Source organism: Mus caroli, unplaced genomic scaffold (genome assembly GCF_978045245.1).
Source record: "Mus caroli unplaced genomic scaffold, Mus_caroli_1 scaffold_16, whole genome shotgun sequence".
NCBI classification, from domain to species: domain Eukaryota; kingdom Metazoa; phylum Chordata; class Mammalia; order Rodentia; family Muridae; genus Mus; species Mus caroli.
The window spans coordinates 55,543,740-55,559,436 of NW_028227271.1; the positions used below are offsets into that span (position 1 = coordinate 55,543,740).

The window sequence follows — 15,697 nt, forward strand, 5'->3', positions numbered from 1 at the left end:
TTCACGCCAGCAACAGGGCACCTTTGGCACGGAGTCTGAGGACACCCCCAAGGTCCCCACAGGACTCTCCACGGGATCTTAGGATCTTTGGTGAGCAGATCACAACTTCTGCCAGGAGGCAGGTTCAACACCAGATATCTGGGCACATTCCCTCAAGAGGAGAGCTTGCCTGCAGAGAGTACTCTGAACACTGAAACTCAGGAGAGACCTAGTCTCCCAGGTCTGCTGATAGAGGCTAACATAATAACCTGAGGAACAAGCTCTAACCTGAGACAACTATAACAACTGACTCCAGAGTTTACCAGATGGTGAAAGGCAAAAGTAAAAATCTTACTCACAGAAACCAAGACCACTCACCATCATCAAAACGCAGCACTCCCACCCCACCCAGTCCTGGGCACCCCAACACACCCGAAAAGATAGTCCCTAATTTAAAAGCATATCTCATGATGATGGTAGAGGACATCAAGAAGGACTTTAATAACTCACTTAAAGAAATACAGGAAAACACTGCTAAACAGGTAGAAGACCTTAAAGAGGAAGCACAAAAATCCCTTAAAGAATTGCAGGAAAACATGACCAAACAGGTGATGGAATTGAATAAAACAATCCAAGACTTAAAAAGGGAAGTAGACACAATAAAGAAAACCCAAAGTGAGGCAACGCTGGAGATAGAAACCCTAGGAAAGAAATCTGGAACCATAGATGCAAGCATCAGCAACAGAATACAAGAGATGGAAGAGAGAATCTCAGGTGCAGAAGATTCCATAGAGAACATCGGCACAACAATCAAAGAAAATACAAAATGCAAAAAAATCCTAACTCAAAACATCCAGGAAATCCAGGACACAATGAGAAGACCAAACCTATAGATAATAGGAGTAGATGAGAATGAAGATTTTCAACTTAAAGGGCCAGTAAATATCTTCAACAAAATTATAGAAAAAAAAGTCCCAAACCTAAAGAAAGAGATGCCCATGAGCATACAAGAAGCCTACAGAACTCCAAATAGACTGGACCACAAAAGAAATTCCTCCCGACACATAATAATCAGAACAACAAATGCACTAAATAAAGATAGAATATTAAAAGCAGTAAGGGAAAAAGGTCAAGTAACATATAAAGGCAGGCCTATCAGAATTAAACCAGACTTTTCACCAGAGACTATGAAAGCCAGAAGATCCTGGACAGATGTTATACAGATACTAAGAGAACACAGATGCCAGCCCAGGCTATTATACCCAGCCAAACTCTCAACTACCATAGATGGAGAAACCAAAGTATTCCACTACAAAACCAAATTCACACATTATCTTTCCACAAATCCAGCCCTTCAAAGGATAATAACAGAAAAAACCCAACACAAGGACAAAAACCATGCCCTAGAAAAAGCAAGAAAGTAATCCCTCAACAAACCAGAGCACTTTCTGCAGGCAAGCTCTCCTCTTACAGGGAAGGTGCACAGATATCTGGCGTTCGGACCTCCCTCGGGCCAAATATGAAGGCCCAAAACAGGACCTGTCCCAGAAGCTGTGTTGCTTTAACCTGTCACAGAAGCTGTTAGCTTATGTAGTCCACACTCTCACCTGTGCAGACTAATTTCGGTGGAGTCTCAGAACCAAGATGTCTTCCGCCTATGCTGGCTGGGAAGGTGCCCACATGTCTGGAGCCCAAATAGGGGGCTGTCTCAGAAGCTCTGTGGCTCCTGCCTGTCCCAGAAGCTATTAGCTTCTGTAGTGCACTCTCACCTGTGCAGACTACTTTGGCAGAGTCCCGGAACCAAGATGGCTTCCACAGATGCTGAGGCAAAGCCTTCCAGGGCCGAACGGACACCTATCCTCTGGCTGGGAAGGTGGCCAGGTGTCTGGAGCCCAAAAAGGGGGCTGCCTCTGAAGCTCTGTGGCTCCTGCCTGTCCCAGAAGCTGTTAGCTTCTGTAGTGCACACTCTCACCTGTGCAGACTACTTTGGCAGAGTCCCGGAACCAAGATGGCTCCCTCAGATGCTGAGGCAAAGCCCTCCCTTGCTGTGTGGACCCCTATATCTGAACATTACTTTAAGTACTTCTCAAACATTAAAGATTTCCCTTTTGTGAATTCTCTGTTTAGTTCTATATACCATTTTTTGATTGGGTTGTTTGGTTTTGTCACCCTGCACAAAGTGCAAGTCCAAGTGGATTAAAGATCTCAAGATAAAGCCAGATAAACTGAATCTAATAGAAAAGGAAGTGGGGAAAGAGTCTCTCGAACTCATTGGCACAGGTTGAAATTTCCTAAACAGAACTCCAGTGGCTCAGGCTCTAAGATCAAGAATTGATAAATGGTATCTCATGAAACTGGAAAATTTCTGTAAGGCAAGGCCGATATTTAATAGGACAAATCAACAACCTACAGATTGGGGAAAAAAATCTCCACTAAACCCACATCCCATAGAAGGGTAATATCCAAAATATATAAAGAACTCAAGAAACTAAGCACCAAAGAGTCCAAACAACCCAATTAAAAACAGCTTTTCAATCTTTCATCTTTCTTTTTTATACACTCCAGTCCTTATCCCCCTCCCTGTCTGCTCTCCAACAATTTCTCATCAATTCCTACTCGTCTTTGTCTCCCAGAGGATGTCCCCACTCCCCACCACCACACAGCATCCTGCCAGGCCTACCCACTGACTGGGGTCCCAAGTGTCTCATTTCTCTTTCAGAGATGTGCATCTTCTCTCACAGAGGCCAGATCAGGTAATCCTCTGCTGTATATATCAGATTTACCTTCAAGAGGCCTGTCTAATCCATCCTCCTCTTCTTGCCTTCATGCCCATGTTCCGTGGGGAGACTATTTTTGGAGGGTCTTTTAGAACCACCATGTTGTTTTGCATCTTCCAAAAAACTTGTCCAAACCAAAAGAATCTTCCTCAAAGTGAACTGGTCCTTCTCCACCCCTCTGTCTAAGGCAATCTGAATCAGAAAATGCCTTATTAGGAACAAATCTGTTGGCCCTTATCCTGGTTTCCAGGTCATTGCCTAATATGGGTTTTTTGTCTGTAGATATATCTGTAACTACACACATGCCTAGTGCTGGAGGAGGCTAGAAAAGGGCATTGGATCCCCTGTAAAGAAGCAGATGTTTGTGTGTCACCATGTTGGTGTTGGGAATTAAACACAGGTACCCTTGGGAAGAGTAGTCAGTACTCTTAACTGGTCTCTACAAGCCAATACAATCTAATTTTAAGTGACTTGCCATAGGCAATGGTTTCCTTTCGTTATGTGGGCTGTGGGTTTGCCTCACTTGCACTGTATTTTCTTGAGTTTCCCTACCTCATCTGCTTCTAGATTTTGATGTTACCTAAGTTGTCTGTGTTTCAGACATGCACCCACAAGCAATTTCCAAAAAAGGGGGGGGGGAGAGAGAGAGAGAGAGAGAGAGAGAGAGAGAGAGAGAGAGAGAGAGAGAGAGAGAGAGAAACCGGAAGACCTAACTTCTCTCTGTCTCAGTTTTAGCCCCTTAAATTTGTTAGGAAGTTGAAGCAGACCAGTGCTGAGAAGGAGGTTGCTCAGTCAGTGTAGTACTCACTGCTCAAGCAGGAGGACTTGAATTCAATGCAATAAATATATATATATGATTTATGTAAAATGAGCAAACCCCACTAGCATAGCTTTGGTGTGCTTTAATCAGCTCACTAGCATTAGTTCTTTGAACAGGTTGACTGGCCCAGCAGAGGACACCCAGAATAACAAACACCACATGTGCAGTGTGTCTGTGCTAGAAGGTGCTGCAGGTGTTAGCAGGTGGGAGCCTCAAAGATGTACAGGCAAGTAAAGCCTGAATTCTCTGCCTGCCAAGAAGCAGCAGACAACAACAGTCATAATTTGTATATGCTTGGCCCAGGGAGTGGCACTATTTGGAGTTGTCGCCTTGGAGTAGATGTGGCATGTTGTCTAGGGCTTTAAGACCTCATTGTAGCTGCCTGGATGTTTACATTCTTCTAGCAGCCTTCAGATGAAGATATAAAAATGCTCAGCTCCTCCTGCACCATGCCTGCCTGAGGTTGCCATGTTCCTGCCTTGATGCTAATGGACTGAACCTCTGAACCTGTAAGCCATGGTAAATTGCCCTGAGAGACTTTAAGGGGTTTTCCAGTCCCACACCTTCCTTATAGCTTCACCCTCCCTCCTGTAGTCAAGGCTAGCCCAAGTTCCATTCTCCACCCACAGGAACATTCTTGAGTAAACATTTACAGAATGTACTGACTGATTGTTACCTGACCCTCTGGAAAGTCCCAGGCAGAGTTCAAATGCATGTCATGCTTGTTAACCAGTAGGTTTAAAGGTCAGTATGCTTAGCCAGTAAGTTTGAACTGTAACCTTGCTGATGTAACCTGTGCCCCTAAAAAGTATAAAAACCGCCTGTAATAGCCCTTCGGGGTCACCTTCTTGTCACTCGCCTAGAAGGACTGACTGAGGTTTGATCCGATGTGAGCCAGAAAATAAACTCCTTGCTTTTGCATCAATCTGCGTTTTGGTGTCTCACTCAGGGGCATCACAAAGTAAGTTCCACTGACCAAGGGTCGGGGTCTTATAGGCCAAGCTCTAGAGGGACAGGCAGAACATTTTCCTCGGGAGTTTGAGTGATGATCTCTTCTCAATCACTGCTAATTTCTTAGTTCCAGCTAACCGGCATCAATTGTTCCAGTAGTCTCCTTAACTATAAAAGCCCAGTATCTCTTGACTATAAAACCAGAGCCACATGGCCAAAGCTGCCCAGTTCTGCTGCTTTCAGTAGCTGGTTCAAGGTCCCTTTGTTCTGTTATCATTAGCAATATCACTAGCTTCCTGTTTTCCAACTCCTTCTCTGCCTAAACTTGGAAGTCCAGGATCTTGCTTTACAATTTGACCTTTAACTCAGATATCTGTATGTCTATCTCCTGGGATTAAAGGTATGTACCACCATGTCTCTAATCAGGGTTAATAACAGGCAGAAAAGGAAATACTTGAACTTGGGAGGACAGGTTAAAATAACTTATTTATTCATAAGTAGCAATAAACAAGTAAATGGTGAAATGGGATCACACTCCTTCAAACACACACACACACACACACACACACACACACACACACACAAACTTCACTAACCTCTGATGAGGCTGATGTAGCCTGGCTTCTAGCTGCAGAGCGCTGTGGCATCTCTCTTGGGCTCCAGGGTTGAGGGAGTTTCAGTGCCAGACTGGGGGCTTTAAAACTAATTTCAGCCAATCATAATTTAGACATCTACACATTACCTCCCTTACTGTAACCTTCGCACATCCACGCCCACACACACTCAATGCTTGGTTTCCTTGGAAGCTGGAAGCAGCAGACAGCTTTGCCTCCTGTGTCCACAAGTTCCTTACACACCATGCCTACATTTAAGCTTTTCTTGACCTAGAACTTGCTTTATCTCAGGCTGGCCTTTAACTCAGAGATCTGATTGGCTTTATCTTCTGGGATTAAAGTTGTGTACAACCACAGCTGGATTTAAATTTAGCTGGGTAGAATCTTGCCCCAAGGTCACCTCCTCAATTCAATTTAATGTCCTTGAACACAGGATTTAGCTCCATTTCACTTCCCTCTGCCTCTTTAATACTCGAACTATATATTTTATATTTTTCCTTTCTAAACTTGCTATGCTTATTCAAAATGCTCTTCATGAGACTTAAGCAGAGAACAAAGTCCACGGTGGGCATTTCTAAGACTTCCTTTGTCAATGCAATTAATCTGAGTCTCTTCACCTTAGCCTCAGGCAGACTCTTCAGACAAAGGTAAAACGCAGCCATGTTCTTGACCAAAATACTACAAAAAGAGTCTCTTGGCAACATAACTAAAGTTCTTCACCACTGAAAACTCTTGGTCCAGGTCTGAGCAATTCAAATCACTCTTGGTAACAAAGTCTTCCATATTCCTACTAAAATAGCCAATTATGCCCCATTCAAAGCATCCCACTGCTTTCCAAATCCAAAGTGCCAAAATCCACATTCTTCCAAACAAAAGCAGGGTCAGGACTATCACAGTAATAACCCAGATACTGGTACCAACTTCTGTCTTGGATAGGGTTTTTACTGCTGTGAGCAGACACCATAATCAAGGCAACTCTTTTAAGGACAACATTCCCTTGCCTTTAAAAGGAGGAGTTCTATTATAGATATACCAGTTTGTGTTTGACATCCCACAATCCATTGTTCTCTGCATTCTGACTAGGTGTAGTTTTTTGGCAATGATCTCTATCTGCTGTAAAGAGAGGTTTCATTGAAGAAGGATGAAACTTACCCTTATCTGTTGGCATAAGGATCATTATTTAGAATGCATTTAGGTCTTTTTGTAAAGTTACAGGAAAAGACTCTCTTCTGTGTTCCATGGGCTCACAAGCTCAGTGAGTTAACTAGATTTACAGTAGCAGGCATAAATGCCCTTCTATTGAGGGGCCCAAATGATCATTTAGAAAGCCATTTGTTATCACTAAGATTTGAGTTTCTCAATTGCATCTGTAGAGATTTCTTGTCATTTTGATCATTTTTGAGGTTCATAGGCTAGATCAGATTATTTATTGTTCCTCTCCCTTTGGAGATTATATTGTGCTTTGCAGCAATATGATAGCTAGTCCTTAAAGAGGAAGCTTTCAGGTCAAATCCAGCTCACATCCAGAATTCTGTTTTTAAAATATATAGTTTCTTCAGCACTTGGGACTTACTGCTCATGTCTGAGACATAAACAAGGGCAGCATCCGTCTTCCATGTAGTCTGACATTGTACACCAAGACCCTGGTATATCACTCCTTGGAATATCCCCAAGTAACTCAAAATCATACCCCACAGATACGTGCTCAAACATGTTCATTGATGCTTCAAGAACTGAAAACACTATTTTTCCTTTTATTGAAAATAGGTATTTTCTTATAAAATATATCCTGATTACAATTTCCTTGCCTCCCCTTCTATCTGTATTCACTGTCTTTCTCTCTATCAGTGAAAAACAGACAGGCTTCTAAATGATAATAACAAAATAAATATAATGCAATGAAATTAAAACAATCACATGTTGAACAAGACAAGATAAAATAAAGAAAATACATTAGGAAAAGAGCTCAGAAGAGGACACAAGAGACATATTCAAACTCATGTGGACACTTGTAAATCCCATAAAAACACTAAACTGTATGCCATAATACATATACATAAAGGACCTAGTGCAGACCCTTAAAGGCCTTGTATATGCTGCTCCTGGCTCTGTGTGTTGATATGTGCTTTGATCATGTTGATTACAGAGCTTTGTTTTCTTGGTGTCCTTGATCCCCATTGACTCTTATGCTCTTTTTGCTTCTTCTTTCCCAGGGTTCTGTGAGCCCTGAGGGGAGGGATGTAGGGAGATACCCCATTTAGAGCTGAATGTTCCAAGCTCTCTCTGTCTCTGTCTGTCTCCCTCTATCTCTCTGTCTCCCCCTGTCTCTCTCTGTCTTTCTCTCTCTCTCTCTCTCTCTTTCGTGTGTGTGTGTGTGTGTGTGTGTGTGTGTGTGTGTGTGTGAGTGTGTATAATGTCTGTTTGTGGCTCTTTGTATTTGTTCCCTTCTGCTACAGGAAGAAGTTTTTCTGATGATATAGTTAAGAAGTTTTTCTGATGATATAGTTAAGATACAATTCTGATCTATCAGAATTGTAGAATGTCATTAGGAGTATATTTATGTTATTGCTACATGTGTTTTCCAAACAATAGAATTCATTTTTACCCTGGATTCTTGGTCACCTAGGCAGTGTCAGGTATGCATGTCATCAATACTAGTTGTCCTTAAGTCAATTAAGATATTACCTGCTTACTTCCATATGTTTTGTGCTATCATTGCCCTAGTATGTTTTGCAGGTAGGAAACTATTACAGACCAGAGAGTTTGAGGCTGTATTGATGTTTGTATTTTTCTTTTTGTAGCAGAAAGACACTCTTCCTGCAGCAGAGACTCTAGCTATGAAGGCTGTATTTGGGCACCCACTCAACTTCTCTGTTTAATGAGTTGTGTTAAAGTGTTGTCTTCAGTTGTAGAGATGAACTTGTTGCCTTGGCAATTGCCTGGGTTGTTTGAGGATTCCAATGGGACTTCTTTGGCCAACTACTTAATTAGATGTAATTCAGTCATGGTACTAGAAGCTTCATTTGGTGACAAGAGCTGGTCAGTTGGGACTTCTTTTCCCCATTATTTGGTGATTTCATTCTGTTCACCTTCATATGTGAATATATTTTAGGAGGCTTCTACTGTATTATATTTCCATAATGTCCCTCAGATGGCCCTTAATTCTAGCTGTCTCTCCCCGCAATCACTCACCATGCCCCACTCCACATATTCTCCTCACTTGATCCTTCCATTCTAGCCTTTTCCTCATCAATCCATAACTATCTATTGTATCTATTCCATTTCCTTTTCCTAAGTATTTTACTCTATACCTAATCTTTATGAATCTATGATTGTAGCTTGAGTATAATTAACTTAACAGCGAATATACACATATACACAAGTAGATAACCTTATTTTTCTTTTTTGAGTCTAGGTTACCTCACTCATTCACTCAGGATGCTATCTCTATATTTCCATCCATTTGCCAATGTGTACACATGCCACATTTTCTTCTTATACTTTATTTTTGAGGGACATCTTGGTTGTCTCCATTTTCTGGGTCTTATGAACAGAGAAGCAAAAGACATGGTTGAGCTCATGTCCCTCTGGTAGGCTGAAGTACCCTGTGGGTGAAAAAACTGGATCTTACGATAAATTAATTGCCACCTTCCTGAGGAACTTCCCCACCAGTTTCCATGGGAGGTATAAACATTTGCATTCCCACCAGCAATAGATGAATGTTTCCCTTTCTACATACATTTCCTAGCCTGAGTTGTCACTAGTTTTATTGATCTTAACCATTGTGAAGATATATCTAAAAGTACTTTTGATTTGCATTCTCCTGATGGCTAGGGGTGTGGAATGTTTCTTTATTTCTCACTCCTTCAAGCTTCTATGGAGAATTCAATTTTTGATTATTTTAATCATTTTATTGAAATCTGATATTTGAGTTCTTTATATATTTTTGAATATTAGCCCCCTATTGGATATGTACTTGGTAAAAGTCCTTTCCTAATCAGTAGGCTGTTTCTCTGTTTGAATGACCATATCTTGACTGTGCAGAAACTGCTCAGTTTCACAATGTTTCAGAAATGGAAAAAAATTTCAAATCCTTCTTTTGATAAATGGATAATAAAATATGGTGTATACTCTGCTGTAAGAAAAATATAAAATAATAAATTGGCAGATGAGTGGATGACTATAGAAAATATTGTATTGAGTAGGGTAATACAGACTCTGAAAAACAAATGCCATGTGTTCTTTTTTTATCTATGATTTCTAGCTGCAAACATTTCTAATGTGAGTAGGTAAGCTGTATTAACCTCAGGAACCAAGAAAGTTAAAAAAGATTCCATAGGAAGAGGGAAGCCTAGAGAGGGCAATAGCATAATGCCAGGAATGTGAATGGGGAAATGAGTAAGCATTAGGGGGAGATTAGGGATTTGGATAGGGAAGGGAAATGAGGTCTACACAAAAAAAATGAAAGAGAAAGAAAGAAAATTAACACCAAATATATATTTTAAAACCCATCAGAAGTCATGCTGTTTATGTAACTAAAATTATATGTAAGTGTATGTATATACAGATATATGTACTTTAAATGAAGTTATGTCACTTATGCTGACAAAAGTCCCAAAAAACACAGACTATCCAACAAAACTTCAGAGCCAAGCATGAGAAACCTTCTTCAAGATGATAATCAGAATAATCCAAGAAGATTTCTCCAAAATATTTGTTTTTATTTGCTTGTAAGTAAACACGATAAGCATTTGCACAAAGGACTGCTTTACAATGGAGTTTGAATTAATACTAAAAGTCTTATACAATGTTAATTCTAGCTAATATTAAAAATATTGTACAATGTTAGCTCTAAAATTTTCCTTATCTTATATTATTTAATTCTCCCTTTCCTCCCTGTGCATTATCCTCCAACACCACCCCTATTCAATTGTAAAGAAAAATGAAATCATGAAAGTTTCAGTTAAGTGGACAGAAGTAGAAAATATTAAAATGAATGAAGTAATTCAAAAGTGATAGACTCTCCTATTTGAATTTCTTTTAAGGAGCATGACTCAATAATAAATTTCAAAAGTAGCTTTTGAAATAGATAACTATGGCTTAAAGGAAAATAATGTGTATGTATCGGCATTTTCAATACATGCATAAGATATCATACAAACGTTATATGATAATCTGTGCGTCTAAACTATAAGGGCAAATTTTATCAAATGCCTCATGTTTCCATTTCAAATTTGGGTCATGCCAGTAAAACTGGCTATATTTAAGAAATGTGTATGTTTGAAAGCACCTTGGATATAGCATCTTCAAATGTACTTTAAACACCAATCTATAATACACATGCAAAATGAAGTAAGTAAACAAGAGTACTTGCCATTTTTTTTTTGGTCATAAATTCCATTTTGTTTTATGATCATTGCTACTGCTTCATTTAACCAACCAACATTACATCCCCAACTCTTACACATTAGCAAAAGCAATCTGATGGTATGTGCTTTATTAAGACAATAACTGAAAGTAGAATAGGACAAAAAAAAAACCATGAAAACATTTTTTATAGGTCTGATAGTGATAGTTAAGTGTGCAATCTTTGTGTTTTGGTTTTAGTATTGTTTTATAATATCAAGACCAAAAATAATCTTGCTTTATACCTCTTCAGCTGAGGAATTTATGAGGAAATATTATAAATGCAAAGAAATTACATTATAGTTGCCATGAAGAATGATGAGCAGGAAACCTAGCTGTCATTTTGCTTGGCCTGGAAGTGTCTTTGCAGATGAATAAGGAGTTCAGGTTCAAAATTAAATGGATACTAAAAAGGAGTGAAGTCTTTGCATGTTATCAATGACACAGTTATGCTACCATTTCAGCTTTGGAAATTCTATCTTGGGTACATATTCCAGTTATTTTAACTGATGCCTTTTACTTGAATCAACTTTTGAATGATTTACAATAACCTCTTCTTATGCCCAGATCCAAGATTCTCTGAAGACCTGCTTGAGCCCAACTTGTATGCAAAAGCAGAGTCTTCATTCAAGCTGAAGCTTGGACCCTCAAACCCCTTTGGTATACTGGGGCAGTGCAGAAGACCCAAGAACCTGAGGTTCAGACATTTTATTGCAGTTACAGCAGGCTTAACAATTTGGGAGTTCAATGATTGGTTAACGATTTCAGTTGGCTTAAGCAATCTATTTAGCCTATGGAATGTTAGGTATTTTTATGCTGGTGGCATGTCCCGAGCTATCGTTCTTGCCGGCAAGAACACACTCGGACAACTGGATTCTTCTGCAGTAAGCTTTATTGCTTCTTAAGGAAGGAAGACCCAGACCCGGAAAATGGTGTTACTTATATAGCCCTCAGCCATGGAGTGTCAGCTCCTGATTTGTTGCTCGCCCATAACCCCATTACTACGCCCCGAGATAGGCAGTGACTAGGCGTGAGTTTACTCTCGCACCTGCATACAAGGCTTGTTTACTAGTTAGGCACAGCGGAGGCCGGCACCATCTTATAATGGCGATTGCTTGCGGCAAGACTCTCCACAGTGGCAGATGTCAGGATAATTCTTTCCTGGAACATTTTGTTGTTTCTTGAATAATTAGAGTGTAACCTGAGGACAGACCTGTAGAAAATGGAGTCCTGGTTACAAGATGGTGTCTGTCTTAGCAAATTGGGGCCCTTCACTCTATCCTTTTGCCTACATAGTATCTGAATTTGTTTAACTTCATTGCTTTTTGTAATTTTCAAAATATTCTAAATAATTTTGTGGTGTTTATTATTACTAAACTGTCTATATATCTTTTAATGTTATTTCCACAGTGTCTTGGTTGATGTTTTGTGAACTTGACAAAAGCTAGATTTATTGTGGAAAAGAAATTTCAATTGAGAAATTTCTCAATAAAACTATCCTATAGGTAAGTTTGTTAGACAGTTTATTGGATAATGATTGATACTGTGGGACAGCACACCTGAGATAGTGCTAACCCTGGGAAGTTGATCCTAAGTGTGTAAGAAAGTGATACAGACTAATAGAATAAAATTGAAAATGGGAACCATTCTTTTGTTACATCCAAAAATACACCTCATTATCAAAGATAGATATTACCTCAAAGAAAGGGGTTGGAAAAAACATACTCCATGCAAAAGAGCTTAAGAAGGAAGCTGGTACTGATATTTTAATACTTAACATAATAGACTTCAAAACAGAGCTATATCCTAAGCAAAGAACACTACATACTCATCAAAGGAAAAAAAAAATCTCATCAAAGGGAAAAATCTACATGACATTTCAATTCTTAATATCTATGTTCCAAACACAAGGACACTCAAGTTTCAAAAAGAAATAATGTTACATATTAAAATCACATATTGACCCTCACACACTGATAATGGGAGACTTTAATACTCTACTTTCACCAATGGACAGATCAACTAGATAAAAAGTAAAAAAGAGAAATACTGGAGTTAACAGTCATTGTAAACCAAATGGACTTAACAAACATTTACAGAGCATTTTACTCAAACACAAAGCATATACTTTCTCCCCTGTATCTCATAGCACTTTCTCCGAAACTGAATCCACACTTTGACACAAAACAAGACTCAACTAATGCAAGACAATGAAAATAACTCCCTGCATCTTATCAGAATACCATAAATTAAAGCTAGATATCAACAATAATAGAAACATCAGGAAGCTTACAAACACATGGAAACTGGTCAGCTCTCTACTGAATAAAAAATGGGTCAAGATAGAAACACAGAAATTATACACATTTTAAAACTTCAATGAATATGAGTATACAGCACACATACACTTTTTTGTTTGTTTGTTTTGTTTTGTTTTGTTTTGTTTTGTTTTGTTTTACACTGGTTGCATTCTGTTCTCCAAGTGAAGTTCTGGTTTCCACAGCCCATATTGGGACACTGCCAGTCTCCAGCTCAGTGCTGGACATTTCCTCCTCCAGAGGGTTTTTCTCTGGAGCCTCAGGGCCCTCTGGAGGGAAGCCTCCTCTGTCTCCTCCACGGCCTCCCATGTGACCCATGGGTCCTTCAAGGCTTCCTGGACCACCAGGACCTCCACGAAGTGGTGGTGGCATCCCTCTGCCCTCACGAGGTGGCATGCCACCCCGCATGCTGTTCATTGGAGGCTTCTTTTGGGCAAGAGAAACTTTAAGTTTGCTTCCTTGAAAATCTTTTCCATCAAACCATTCCACAGGAGCCTTGGCAGTTGGTGGATCTTCATAGGACCCTGTGGCGTCACCTTTAGGCTTTCCTGTCTCCTTATCCAGGTAGATATGGATCATGGGTTTTCCAGTTCTCTTGTTCTTCTTGACAACCCCACACTGCTTAAAGAAGTCTGCCAGATCATCCAGAGTCACATTGTCATTTAATCCTTGCACATAAATTGCACTGTTGTCAGAGTCTTCATCGGGATCTATAGGAAGGCCTAGATCAAGATCTGGTCCTTCATCCATGGGTCGACCAGGCTTATTGAAGCCACCTCGCTCTCCAGCACTGCCCATTCCACCGCATCCTCCTCCCGCCCACCTCTGCTCATGCCTCCACGGTCAAATCCCCCTCTTCCCCTGCCCCAGTTATCAATGCCACTCAAGCTCCGGTTCTCTCCTGGTCCAGAAAATCCTTCAGACTCCTGCCCATAAACACCTATGCTACTGGAATGAACTGTTGGAATGAATTCTGCTGCCTGTAGCTGCTGCTCTGTTGGCTATATTGACTTGGAGCCTGGCTGTAGGATCCAGTCTTAGGAGGGTAACTAGTAGTAGGCTGCTGCCCATAGCTGCTTTGTTGACCATAGCTACACTGTTGTCAATAGCTGCTCGGTTGCCCATATGTGTTCTGCTGAGAGTAACTGCTCTGATCTTAACTAGTAGGCTGTGAGAGTAACTAGTAGGCTGTGAAGATGAGTAACTGGTAGGAGGATAAGATGGAGGTGTGGTGACTGGCTGCATTGGGTAGCTCCCAGGTACCTGGGGATAACTAGTTATTCTGTCCATATCCTAGGCTGGGTTGGTTATAACCGCTCCCCCCCTCCCCCGGGCTAGATTGAGGTTGACTAGTCTCAGCAGATTTGTTACCATCTTGTGGTCTGGTAGGTGAGGTGGCTGTTGGCTGCTGGCCATAGGTGGGGTAGGCAGGCTGGGTGTCATATGCAGTCTGAGCTTCATAAGAGGCCTGTGTTGTGGTGACTGTAGCAGTGGTGGTGTCATAAGCACCAGAGCCATATCCTTGCACAGGTTGGCTGTATGCCTAGGGGGCAGTTGGAGTGGTATAACCAGTAGGAGACTGTCCGTAAGAAGTTGCATATGCAGTCTGCCCGTAAGTGGCAGTGGTCTCAACCTGGGTATAGCTGACATCAGTAGGCTGTCCATAGGTTCCATAGCTTTGTTACCAATATGCCTGGGTGGTCTATGCATATCCTTGAGTTGGCTGTGCGGTGTAAGCACTGTAGCCCTGCTGGGCTGCAGCTTGACTATAGGTACTGTAATCTGTGGATGCCATTTTCTCGCCTTCCTCAAGGTGGCCCTGGTGGCATGCGAGGAGGAAGAGGAGGATTCATGTACCATGGTGGTCCTGAAGGAATGTTCAGAGGTGGCAGAGGTGGAGACAGAGGAGTCTTCCAAGGTGGCCGTGGAATGGACCGAGGTGGCTTTGGTGGAGGAAGATGAGGTGGTCCTGGGGGGCCTCCTGAACCTTTAATGGAACAGATGGGAGGAAGAAGAGGCAGACGTGGAGGACCTGGGAAAATGGATAAAGGCGAGCACTGCAGGAACGCAGAGACCGGCCCTACCAGAGACCTGCAGAGCTGCATTGACGACCAGATTTATTTTTTAAACCAGAAAATGTTTTAAATTTATAATTCCATATTTATAATATTGGCAACAACATTATGATTACTCCTTGTCTGTGCTTTAGTATTTTCACCATTTGTGAAGAAACATTAAAGCAAGTTAAATAGTAGTGTGCTGAGGTGTTTTTTTTGTTGTTTTGTTTTGTTTTTTGATTTGTTTTGTTTTGTTTTTTCCTTTTTAAGATGGTTGTTTTAAGACTTAACAATGGGGACCCCTTGTGAGCATGCTCAGTGTCATTGTGGAGAACCAAGAGGGCCTCTAATTGTAACAATGTTCATGGTTGTGATTTTTTTAAATAAAATTCCAAATGTTAAAAAAAAAAGGAGTGTTCTCATACTAGCAACTTAATAAACCTGAAAGCTCTGGAACAAACTGAAATTCTCACACTCAAAAGGAGTAGATAGCAAGAAGTGTCCAAACTGAGGTTTAAACCGAACGTAAGAACACATCAAAAGGATCATCTACCAATCCCCATCAAATTATAGATCCCTTATCCCATTCCCCCTTACCCTGCTTCTATGAGGGGGCTCTTCCACCCACCTACCCACTCCAACCTCACCGCCCTAGCATCCCATTACACTGGGGCATCAAGCCTTCACAGGACCAAGGGCCTCCATCCCATTGGTCCTTATCCTATGCCAGATAAGGCCTCTTCAGATCCTTCAGTCCTTCCCCTAGCTCCTCCAC

The 15,697-nt window shown here is 40.9% G+C and overlaps 1 long non-coding RNA gene and 1 pseudogene across 1 annotated transcript; one reads left to right on the forward strand and one right to left on the reverse strand.

Annotated features, from left to right (window-relative positions):
• Positions 1 to 4,431: 4,431 nt before the first annotated feature.
• Positions 4,432 to 12,054, forward strand: LOC110310605 (uncharacterized). The gene is made up of 3 exons (XR_002379854.3): positions 4,432 to 4,537; positions 11,115 to 11,244; positions 11,958 to 12,054. It is a non-coding gene; the product is annotated as an uncharacterized LOC110310605 (long non-coding RNA).
• Positions 12,055 to 12,923: 869 nt separating this feature from the next.
• LOC110310825 (RNA-binding protein EWS pseudogene) lies at positions 12,924 to 14,661 on the reverse strand (annotated as a pseudogene).
• Positions 14,662 to 15,697: the final 1,036 nt, after the last annotated feature.